Below are 12,877 nucleotides of genomic sequence, written 5' to 3' on the forward strand. Positions count from 1 at the left end.
CTTCCCCTCCTTTCAGCAAGCCCAGATCCTGTAAATGAAAATTCTGACCCTGCTAGTTGTCTGGATGGAGAGTCCCTGCAGGCAATTTATAGACTGTATTTCATGACTAACGAAATACGGTCACTGGGATTTTCTGATGGCTTTCAGGTATAGCCTGGCCTTTATGCGAGCAGAGCGTGAAGATGACAGCGGCAACAAGCAGAGAAAAAGTCTGTGTCCGCTGAGCCTGTTCTGCTGTGTGGATAAGGCACCAAAGCTATTTGTGCAATACCAAGCACTTCCAACTGTAGCCCCACAGCTACTGCTGTATGCAAACACCAAATGAGAGCCATGGACCACAGTTACAGGCAACTACTGAAGAACCCTGAGCCAACATCTTTAACGGGTGTCCTCAGAGCACCCACAGAAGCACTAGCTCAGACCTCCCAAACAGGACAACCGCTCCAGCAAACACTGACTTATAGCACAAGAGGACTGCGGCACATTGATCCTGCTGGAGTCACGTAACTGAAAACGCTGCACAGCCACACAGTTTCCCTGTCAGCGCTGTCCCCGTGTAGCCCTGAACAACAAGAACCTGAAGAATTAGCTCTATTGCGTAGCAAGGCTAACTTTCCCATCCCATCCCATCAATTCACCTGAATTGCTACCCATACAGAGTTATTTCATTTATTGCATACCACGTTGAGCCACATGTGTATGCTCTTGGGTTTATACATGTACTCAGAGAGCAAGCATGCATGGTGATTTAAAAAGTAAGCAACTCAGAAAAGACTATGTATAGCAACTCATGTAAGTTCTCTGTAGCCACTCCAGTACAAAGATTGGGAGGCAGCTCAGGGAATAGTTTGGTCGTTAGTAGACAAGAATAATATGCTGATTCTGCTACAGAACTGGTAACTTCTGGCAAGAAGGTGGTAACAAAGGTCTCCAAGATCATCTCGACAGGAATGGCCCCTACAACTTAAGCCACATGGTCTTTGAAATGCTGAGCAAAGGAATGTGTAACTGCTTTTTAAAAGCAAGCACATAAACTCACTACCACAATGGTTAAGCACTTTTGGAAAAACATCACCCCAAATCATTCTCTCTCAACTGGAAGCAGAACGTTTTACATCAAGTGCAATTTCTCTTTTAAACAGATTTATCTTAAGGCTTTTAGTATATTACTTTTACAGTTACTTGTCCGATCTGTAGCCAACACTTAATTCATGGCTCCTTCAGTCAATGCTTGGAGTCCTCTTAGAGAGGTACATAAATCGTGGATTGTACTGATCACACCTACTCAGCAAGATTAACACGTGTTCAGCAGCTAACAGGTTTGCTGTAAACTTAGGAAGGATTCCCTGGCATCACTTTTCATGCGATTGTTCCAAAATCTTAACCACTAGTACGAAGGGCAATTCTTAAAGCAATTGATACTAGCCAAATGGTTTAATTATTTTTTTTTTTTACATTACCACTGGAAAAATCAGAAAGTACTAAAATATGGGGTATGTAGGGGAAAAATACACATGGTTCAGTAAGAATACTTAGTACTCTGAGTGGCCTTTTTGGGAGCTAAACCTCACCTGAGAAAGCTGTTAGTGTTTTGCAGCTCCCACGGGAGTCATGTGGAGCATATTCCTGCACGTCATAAACTCATGTCTTGCCTGGGAGTCCTGCCTTATTGCTTGGGAACCACTCTTCCGTACATCAGATGCTGTGTTAAGACATTATTTTTCCACTACTGTATATTATGCAACTCCTTCTGTAGTAAAAACTGTATGAGGAAACTACAAGAAACACTCAGTTCCAAATGACCTTATTCCATTTTATTGGTGATGGCAAACCTTTCTACAGAGTGAACTGATGTATGAATGGGCTGCCTATCCTGCCTGATTCATGGAAGTCAGAAGTGTTGTGCCTATTGTGCTCACACTACTGCGAAGGCTAGTTTAGGGTTTTGAAATGCTAAAAACAATTATGAAGAGTAACCTCTAACTGAGTACCAAACTAGTACTGCTTTAGCAAGTATCACAACAGAGGTGAAAAGTATTTATAACTTCTTTTGAAGGCATGAATTTCTTTAAAAATAAAGACAGGTGAGACATCCAAGGGTTCACAAAATACCTATGAAGATACTACCAGAAAGAATATCTCCGTATACAAAACAAAAAGAAGTCATCATTCTAATCACAAAAAAGCTTGGAAATCAGTCATACATTCTTCCAATGATTTCTCTACCTTGTTTATTTCCAAAGGCAAGTGGGGAAGGAGAGAAATCTTCTCAGGTTATTACATCTGAATCAATAAAGTTCCAGAGAAATGATGACCATTAAGAACATAGTTCTGAGTAACCAGCTTGTCTTCTTCATCTGCATGAAAGTGGTCAATTCAGGAAACAAGTGATAGCATCACAACTGCTTATAAATGTCCAAGAGTTCAGCTATTACTAAAGCATGTTAACAAGCCAGCTGAGATACGTATGCAGCTATCAAGTGACAGATAATCTGTCCTGTTGATGTATACAAATGTTGGATGCCAAATGAGGGTGAAGGGGTTCATGACATGAAGTGTTCATGGGCAAGCACGACCCACAAATTCAAGGCATTCCTCTGCCTTTACTTCTGTCTCTCTGTCATGGCAAGCTCCCCTCTTTCAGCTGTGTCATTCCTGCTGTTCGTCAAGCCATTCTGTGCACAGGACCAGACATCTGACACTCAAAAGACTCTTTTTTTTTTCACGCTAGATTACTTTTCAGCCAGCTATGGTTCACTGACCGGGTTTATTACACAGCCCATAAGCACTGTGCTGGCACCACAGGGAGGACAGCAATATGGGAGAGGCAGAGGGGGGTGAGCAGGTAAAACCTGCTTTAGACAGCATTGCCATCCTGAAAATATACTCAAGCAGTACTAATATGGCATGAAATTCTAGCCTAGGTGGATTTCAGAGACAAAGTTAATTTTTCCCTCCAGATGTTTGAGGTCTCTGCCCTTTCCCTTCCTCTCTCCCCACTCTGAGCAGAAGCTGAACCCCTTGGCAGGAGTAGGAGCTTGAAACTCTGGCAGAAAGGTAGTCCCTGATGACAAATCCCACTGACTTGGAGGATGGGGAAGAGCAGGTTTCACTTCAGCACTTCTCACAAGTTTAAAACCTAAAGTCTTTGACTCCATCAGTAATAAAACACAAATGACCACATTGCAATGTCTTACCTTAACGCATCAACAGCCTTTCAGAGGAACCAAGGCACTTGAATGAGAGCTGACGTACGTTAAGCAGGGGTATACCCTCATCTGGTAATCAATAGCAGAGGAACAGATTGACATCATGCAGTAAAAACTATGGCTGCTGAATTTACCAGAGCCAGTTTATCAGTGCTCTGACTCAGCTGGAATGTACTCACATGAACACCCCTACTGAAAACACCTTGTAAATTAGATGTCATCCACACCAATTTAAAAATTCCTTTGTATTGCCAAGATGGCATAAAGGTGGGGTATAGTGAAAGAAACAGGTGTGATGTTTTATGGTATTAGTTAAGTTGTTGGGACTACGATTTTGAAATCATAAGGCAAATCATCCAAGTGCTTGGCAATATATGCAGCTGTTTACAATTTCCCATAAGATTTTGAGGAAATCTAGCCTGCAACATGCGACTTCAGAACCTGAATATGGATCCATGCATGCAAAGCTCTTGTGCTCTCACTGGGAGTATCAGCACACAATTAAATGAAATATTTAAATTTACTAACTACAGTACTGAAACAGTAATGCAGGTCTTGGTTTGAAATCTGAAAAGATCCACTTTCATGCCAAATACACATGACTTAAACTCACCTCATACAATTCCCTGAGAGGACTGAAGATTAAAAAGAAATCTGCTCCATTAAACTCTGGAGACTAACTTCAGAGAACTAACCCTTGGTTGCTAATTGAATGACATCAGAAAGCAACTATTAACCATAGCCTGCCAATTTCCTAGACACTGGAGAGTTTTGGTAAGGGTTGCATTAAATGATCTGTCATCAGCTGAGTATTAATCTCTCAGTATTTTATTACTCAGTCTTAAACAGAGCCTTCTGGAGGGCATGAATTATTGGCAATGGGAGGCAGTAATTACAAAGTGAGGTATAGTGTAGAAAACATGACAAGTGAGTTAAAACAGCGTCTGGGGACCATTTAATGTTGTGCTGGCAGACATAGCATGCTATAAAACCATTTTAGAGAGAACTGATATAATGCAGGAATCTAGCTGCTAAACAACAAAAAAGAACCCTGAAGCAGATAATTACTTTTTTCATTTCTCGCATTAAGGCATAACCTTTCAGGCTACACTCATTTAACGGAGCAGTGGATTCTGCCAACACAGACCACCATGAGGATGCCCCAAGTTTCTTGAATGTGCTGAAGGACTGGATGCATCTTTTTAACACATAGTCATCACTGTACGTGAGATGCCATGTTTCATCATCTGCCTTTCGGGTGCCATGTGGCTGTTGACAGTCTTGCTGAACTCATGGGTGAAGGGGCTCTGAGTAGAAGCTGAGCTGAACTGAGGAAATATGCACTATAGATGTGCATGACACTGACATACTTATGTTGTAGTTCAGAAAATATTTCAGTAAAGTGAAAATGATTATTCAGTAAAGTGAAAACTGAATAATATCCCAGTTGAAATATCCCAACCTGAGCCAAGCATGAGCAGATACAATGTATTCTTAAGGGAAGGTAAGAAAAACCAAAAGGGAAGTGTACAGGGGATCAGCTGTCAGGGCAAGGCATATAGCTGATGAAAAGATAAGTGGCTTTGGAAACATTACTGAATTATTAGGAAGCCTCAACCCATGAAACACAGAACCGATAACTTCAGACCACATACCACATGATACAGCCTGATGTTCCCACAGCTGTCATTATTGCATGACAAAGCATGAGTAATAGCAGAGGAGTTTTGTTCAAGTGTAACAGTGCATGGAAAGACAAGGAAAGTACTGGATCATTTCTCTGAATTGGCTGCTCAGTGCAACAAATGCTCTGCCTTTGAAGAACTTATATGCTTAGTAGGTAAAATGGGCAGATGGTGCTGGAAGAGAGACATTTAACCTGATAAATGACCAACAGCAATACACCTTGCAAAGCACAATAGACCTAAATGGAGAGCATTTGTTCATTAAATCGGATTTGAAAATGCATAGCATAATGAAAAAAAAAAAAAAGAAAAAAGTCATCATTATTGTTACTAGGGAAATTGGAATGTTTGTAGACAAAAAAATGTAGAGACTGCATATAGACTTGTGATAGATTATTGCTTTCTCACACTTATTTTTAATACGCATTCACTAAATTAATTACTGCTCTTGAGACACTACTGTTTAGGTATAAAACAAATAGACTAATATGATTTTTATTAAGAAATCATGCAACAGTTCAATATCCTTGTGTAATCATTTGTAATAGTGTATTCTTCAAGTTTGTAAGAGCAATAAAATAACAGCTAAGAGTCTCTGTATACATCTGATGTCACATATTACGGTAAAAGTGAAACTGAAAACACATCATCCATTTTTTCTTTTGAATGTATATAGCTGGTATTTAACAAGTAAAATAATTTCATTTTCCCTGATGATTATAAAAGGTATAACTTGAATTCAAAGTAATTATCTACAATTGTATGCCATTTCCTCCATTTGTTGGAAAAGTAAAGAAAATAAATTATGGGAAAACTATTAGTGAAAACTGTAGGAATTGGGTTTCATACAGATTACACAGAATATTTTGAATTTTGCAAAATATCAATCAAATTGATATAAAAAGCTGATAATCTAATTTGTGGGGAAAGTGTTTTGATCACAGTTTCTTAACATGATGTTAAAAATACATATATGCTCATACGTGAGTGTCACTTAGAATTGCTCATAAAAACCCTGAGTAGTCATGTAACTTCAGCTCTCAATCACCCATATCCCCATTTATACCCTTCTACTTGAATTGTATCCACAATTAGATCTTGTCCCTGCTGCAAGCTGCTCTGCGTGGGCTGACCTCGCCGACTGTTCAAGGCTCCCTGTGGAAGTACGAGCAGGACAAAGGTTCCAGCTGAGGCAAGCTCTCTCAACATTTTATTCACTTGGAAAAAGAGACTTCTGTTCTTATATAACCAACATATAAATTGTTGTCGCTAATTTCCTCACCTGTATGATCAAAAAGCCTCTTTCAAATTTGATGTCTCTTGGCCATTAATCGAGTCTTTAAACAGAGCTGATGGACCACCGACCCCTAGAAAGGCCCGAGCAAGGCTGCACAACCTTAGTGCACTGACAGAATAGGTCCTTAGTCCATACTGGAACTTAACAAACAAATGGGATGACCAGAATTTACAAGGGAAATTTCTAGCCTATGTACTATTGTCATTTACAGTAAAAAAGAAAGAAAAAATATTCATCTCTAAAGATATATTTACCTTGCAACCCAATAGTGCACTTGGAAATTACTGTACCCTAAAACAGCTCTGATAAGCAAAGATGAAACTCAAATAGCTAAAAGGGAACTAGCAGATCTCTTGCTTAGTATCAAATCCTGTTTTAAAACTTTCTGCTCTTAAAGACATCCTGTTTATATATTTAATCAATGGACAGGGTGTAAGAGAAACAAAAATGGCCTGCAATCCTCTCTAAAATGCGTGTTTGCAAAATTGGAGAAACTCAGCTTTTAAAGTAAACAACTAAACAGTCTGGGAAATTCCCTAAATTCCTGTTCAATTTTGTTTCTATTTCTCTGTGAACAGTTTCTGATTTTTCTGGGAACGTACCATGGTTCAATGGTAGGCAATTAGAAGAAAAATAATCCCTTTCTTTTCTGCTCTTTCCTTACCTGGATGTTATCAAAGATTTCAGTTTCCTAAGAGACTCAGCCTTTGAGAAAACCTTACACCTGTGTTAGCTCTCCCATCAAAATGAGCTGGATCATGATGTGAGATTCAGGGATTGCAAGCCCTCTCCAAAGAGAATAAGGAGATGGGACAGGAGGAAATATTTTAGATCACCAGTGTACTCAATAGGTCTTACATCAAAAATCAAGCTTCATCCTAAAATGAAGCAGGTTGCATGCATACATGCCTACCTACAAAACCGCTCACATAAACCACTTCTGTTGGAAGGCTATTCCTGAACATCTTTCTTCTGACAGGTGGAAACTTATTCACATGTATAGATCAAAAATATGTACAAATTAAACCTATTTATTATTGTACTAACATTACTTCTTGCATACGATAGTTTTTCCCTTACATGGTCTTTACTCTGCTGTAATTACATAAGGCAGTGATCCTACCACTTCTCAGACTTTATTTGTCTAAAATGAAGTATCAAAAATCAGATTCCATGTTCCCTTAATTTTCCTAGTAGTCCTTCTATGTACACCTGTACTAGTTTGGGTTCATCTGTGTTCATCATGGTTGTGCAGAAATTTATGCAGAATTCCAGATGAGGTTTTGCCAGGCCCTTGCATAATTACATTGATGTTTCTCTCTTTAAGAACATAAATATACAAAGAAATAACTTCATTGCTATGCATCTGAGTTCCTATTTAACTTCCTTTTTGCTCCACTGCACTGGTGCCTCAGCATGTTACTGACTAATATGCCTTTGCTTGTTCATTCCATTGTCATTTCCAATTGATGAGTCTCCACCTTGTGACGAAAATTCTTGTTAATAGTTCTTCAAGTTTGTGACTGTATACTTTGCATCATGACAGGGTGCTACACAATCTCATCTAGGCTCCCTTTCCCCCAGAAGGTTGGACCGGGTGATCTTTCGAGGTCCCTTCCAACCTGGGCTGTTCTGTGATGATTCTGTGGTTAATTATCATGGCATTTCTATTCTCTTCTGCAAGGTCAGGCAGTTTCTTTTGCATGGTATTTCAGTCATCTTCTGTACTAATGCTTCTTTTGTATCCAAAGTACTTGCCAAAGATACTAGAGTCATCTGCAATCAGTCCTTGAGAACCTCCATTTATAAAGCATTCTTCAGCCTGATAGCTCCCTTTTCAAAACAAACTATTGCCATTTTCCTTCAGATCATTCTCTTGTACTATTCTTGCACTATTTCACATTGTCTCCAGATGAAGTATCTTGTATAGCACTGCATCAAATATTTAAGCAGTCTTGTTGCTTATTCCTTATCCTCAATTATTTTACCTGACAGATAAGAAAGTAGTATTTTCAAAATTTACTTTACAATAGGAAGACAAATCTTACTAGTTTCTTACCCCAAGAGAGATTACCCTTGCTTAGAATCACAAGAGTTTTGATATTGTAATAATTTAGAATAATGAAAACATGACAACAAGTTTATTACCAGACAGTTAAAGAAGAAAGTTCCTCCACATAATTGGAGACATCTATTCAGAACTGACTTGTGAGGGGAGCGGTCTGTGGTAGACTTAGTTGTACAGTACTTGGTTAAGTGCAGCAAGCTATACTGGCAGTCTATAGAACTTGCGAAACACATATAATAAAACCTCTTCTAATGCAGATTTAAAACAAACACACCTATTAGAGGTATCATTTTCTTTCTGGCTACATGAAGAAGCTGTTTCAGGATGAGAGATAAGCTGTGAAATTGAAGCACAATAGTCATTCCGTACTAACTCCTCAAATGAATGTTTTCATTCTATACCAAGACAGCCCTTTGTGGTTTAGCTTATCCACTTCTAAAGGAAACTATAATGATTCCCTTACAGCAGACCAAACACACAACTAGTAGAGAACACATTATTTGCAAAAGCTCTGCCAGCTATTTCCAGAAGAGTCAAGCCCTTACATTGGATGTCATGGTTTAAAAATTCTACAGTGGGAGAAAAAATTCCTGCTCTTTTATTATGGATTTTTTCCATAGGAGCTATCTAGGAATAAACCTGAACGAGTACCAGAAAAGGAGCATGCAATCCCAAGGATGATTGTTACTGTGGCTTCTTTATTAAGAATTACCCATTTCAAGTTACCTTGTAGCTGTTCTGGGATAAGCCAAGTGAGTAAGCATGGTGCCGTATGTCCTCTGAGGCAGCTGTAGGACTGTTTCTACTTCCAATGAAATCAATGTAAACCCCATGTTTCTGCAAAGAATTAATCCAAATTCTTTCACTCCCTTATGGATGTGTGCCCACACCACATGCTGTACGTACATGTAAAATGTTTCTGCAGTGACCACTTGACAGTAACCCAGGGTTTACAAACAGAAAACTCCTAACCTTTGACGAAGAGAGTAACAGTAGTTTTGGTAACAGTAAATAAACCCACCACTTCTCCTGCTTATCAGACACGCTTCCTTCCTGTAACAGGAATTATATCACTGCACTGATGGGAAGAAGAGAAAAGGGATTTTTTTTTTTTAATATTTGTTTTATCTATCACTTTCACTGAGGCAGAAATTCTAGACTGATTCACAGATGGAAACCCCAAATGCCATGCAACAAAGCGTTCATCTATGGACAGGAAACAGTATGGGTTTTATAGGCTAGAGTAAAGGTTATGTCACTTTTAAGTACATTCTAAAAGACTACACAGACACCTTCCTTAATATTGAACTGAGAAAATTAGCGTCACATAAAAGCCTTTAATCATATACAGGATGAACCAGTGAAGTTTAATTTCTATATGCTCCTACAGATTAGCCTTGTACCTCTACTACCGATAACACTGAGTGTTGTTATCACCAGGCTACATAGGAACAGAAGGAAACAGGAAGAAGGAAGAAAACTGGCATTTGAAGTAAAACAGTGAGAGAATACAAAGGCTACATCAAATACCAAATGCAGATGAGATTGCCAGGTATTACAGAAGGAGCAGTAGACGATGGTCAAAGGTACCAGGGAAAAGAACACAAAGCCTATAAATAGGCTGGTTTAAATATATTTTTTAAAAGATGTATTTTTAGCAAGACTCTGGATGAGCATAAGAAGATGCTTATAAATGTTCACAGACACGAATGTAAAAAATCAGTGGGAAAGAGCAAGACTTTCTGATCAGCTCTCTTGAGGTATCATAGTTGATCTCTGTTATACTCTCACTAGCAGTTTTGGGAAGCTTGACTGTCTTTCTGTTGATTTTTTTACCTTTGGAGGCTAAAATTATCTTTTCAAAATATGATCAATTTAAATTTGACCTAACAACCACCGAAAGAAATTAATAGACAAATAGCTGGTTTGGACCTAGTCTGCTCCCAGAATGAATACTTTTATCTGGGTAAGTTTGCACTGCGCATTTTGCTTCTTCATTAGAGTCACAGAAAATACAAAAAGGAAATCCACACTAACCAAATCTAGAAAAAATATAACCTTCATTGTGAACCTAAGAGGCAAAATCCAGCTTTCTTGGCAATGCTTATCTACATTACGCATCCACAAACAAGACTGCAATTCACAGTACTCCTCAGATGAACCACCATCTGAACGCAGAAATCTTCCCTATATACCTGCTTCTGAAAATCATGTGAATCTGTGAAATACAGACCACAATCGTAGCGAACAAGTCAAACTAACTGGAAGCTTTCTGAAGCTAGAATACATCAAGCAGTATTTTAGCCATATATAGGGATGAAACTTTTTTTGTGGTGTTGTAATACCCTGCTGCAAAATGAGAGGTTTGGATTTGAAAAGAACTTTCTGTTGCTTCCTTAAGAAATAGGTCTTTTCCTTTCTGTTCTCCTTTCTGGTTCCCTATTCATGTAACAATTATCCCAGGCTCCAGACCATACTTTTGGTTTTGAAATTCTCTGTAAATCAGTGTCCTTATGAACTGCTCCTGCAAAGAGTGTAATCAACCTGTATGCATATTATTTGCTAAGAAATACATGTCTGTGCTTTAACAGTTCACTGTCCCTTTCAACCCATGATTCAGCTATGATATTAATTCTATAAATATATCGGAATGTTTGGTTTATTTGGAATAGGATGCTTATTTTGCTCACTTCTTTTACTTAGTGTTCCCAGCTGTCTTTGGACATTAGTCACACAATATACTGTTTGTGAGAGGTGCCTTAGTTAATCTATTAAGCAGAAGAATGATGCCCAAGGCCCTTTGGAAATAGTGCTGGGAAGAAGTGATGCAATAGATGAAGGAGGAAGGAGCAGCCCAGGCCTTCAAGGGTTCAAAGGCCGCTGTTACTAATGATGCACAGGCTAGAGCTACAGCCCACGGTTGTGGGAAGGAACTGGTATAAGCGAGGGCACCTGCAGGGCTCCCAGCCTTTCTGAGGAACAGCGGGATAATGTTGAACATAAGTTGCTGTTGCTGGCACACAATGTTGCTGTGAACTCAGCTGTCTTCCCCTGTACACTCTGCATAGACATTATACAGTTAATAAACCAATACACTCCAATGCAGGAGCAGTGGGCTAAAGCTTGCATCACAGAACAAGAATAGTGCTTACTGCTGAAGTGTACAATAGAACTTGGACTACGAAATGATAAGCTGGTTTCTAAAGCCACTTTCTAGAGAGATGTTTAGAAGAAAAAATGTGTAAAAAGGAGGATTTTACATGGGGGACTAGATCTCTGCTTCTTGAAGCAAGTATCTTAGGACAAAAATCTTTAGAAGGATTCTGCTGGAGTGGACTGTCTTGGCCAAGGTGGTTGATCTTTCCTGCCATTTTCGAGGACCTGCAGGGCTCCATAGAAGAGGCAATTCTTTTGCACCAGCCCTGACCTCAGCTACCTCAGCTCAGTTGCACATACCTAGTTAAGAGATATGAGACATCCTCTCTCATCCTCCCTCCATCCTGAGCTGTAATGAATTTTCCTAGAGTGAATGTTCATTTCCACTGTGCTCCTCCTTCTCCATTACACCTCTACTCTGCCCAAATTACACAGCGGCATCCAGAGCCCGCAGGAATGTGGGTGGGTGAATGAAGATGCTTAAGATAGCTTCCTTTCTTAAGGGTGACACACAGAAACATATCAAGGACATAATTCAGAATGCGTATTCCAAAGTGTCCCTAAATTTTCATTTTCCTTGGCAGGCACTGCACCAGATTTTCTTTGTAGGAGGACTCAGTTCTTACTGGACCATAATAAACTGTGAAGACTGCATTTAGGCTGTAGATAGCTTCTGCAAATGCAGAAAATTCTCTTGGGGACAACCTCATGAAAACTTTTAAAGAAGCCAACAGCCCACGCCTGTTACCTTGAGTTTCTAGCTTAAGACAATGGCATGAAAGGGCTCTTTAGAAGGCAGAGTTGACTACGCAGTTTCCCTAATTCTATCTCAGCTGTAATCTGCAATGCCTCATTCTACTAAAGAAGCTAAAAAAGAAAAATTATATTTCAGACATTTCAGATCATATTCTGCTGATAAATATTACAGTTCTGATGAGGGGAGAAATTAATCCCATGAGTTGAACTGAAAAAAAATCCGAATGCTGAAGTGAGTGCTTGGCAAAGGGGTGGAGCTTTTTATTATCCAAAGATGCTCTTTGACTGGGAAATACTGCAAGAAAAACACTCTGCTGGATCCCAAGCTACAGCATTGACATTTCTAGAGCTTGACACTACCAAGAATCTTCAGAGAAAGTAAACACATTTTTCTACTTATTTGTCACTAACATTGTCATAATTCTTCCTTATTATTTTAGTATTATATTGTGAAAAAAAAAAAGTTTAAGAAAATGTTTGTCTTGCAAGCAGTTATCAAACATCTTCAGTGTGGACATAGAAAAAAATTGCCTAGCTAAACGCAATTAGTTCTATCCACAGACATAATTTACCAGAAGCAATATGCAAGATGAACGATATTGTTAATTTCCAGTAGGTGCATTAAAACAGTAAATTTTAAAATCTGCTTTTTAAAGCAATGTGTAGAACCAGCAAACTCTTGTCTTGCTTTTCTTCCACACAGAGT

The sequence above is a fragment of the Falco naumanni genome, chromosome 12, assembly GCF_017639655.2.
Source record: "Falco naumanni isolate bFalNau1 chromosome 12, bFalNau1.pat, whole genome shotgun sequence".
In the NCBI taxonomy this organism is placed as follows: domain Eukaryota; kingdom Metazoa; phylum Chordata; class Aves; order Falconiformes; family Falconidae; genus Falco; species Falco naumanni.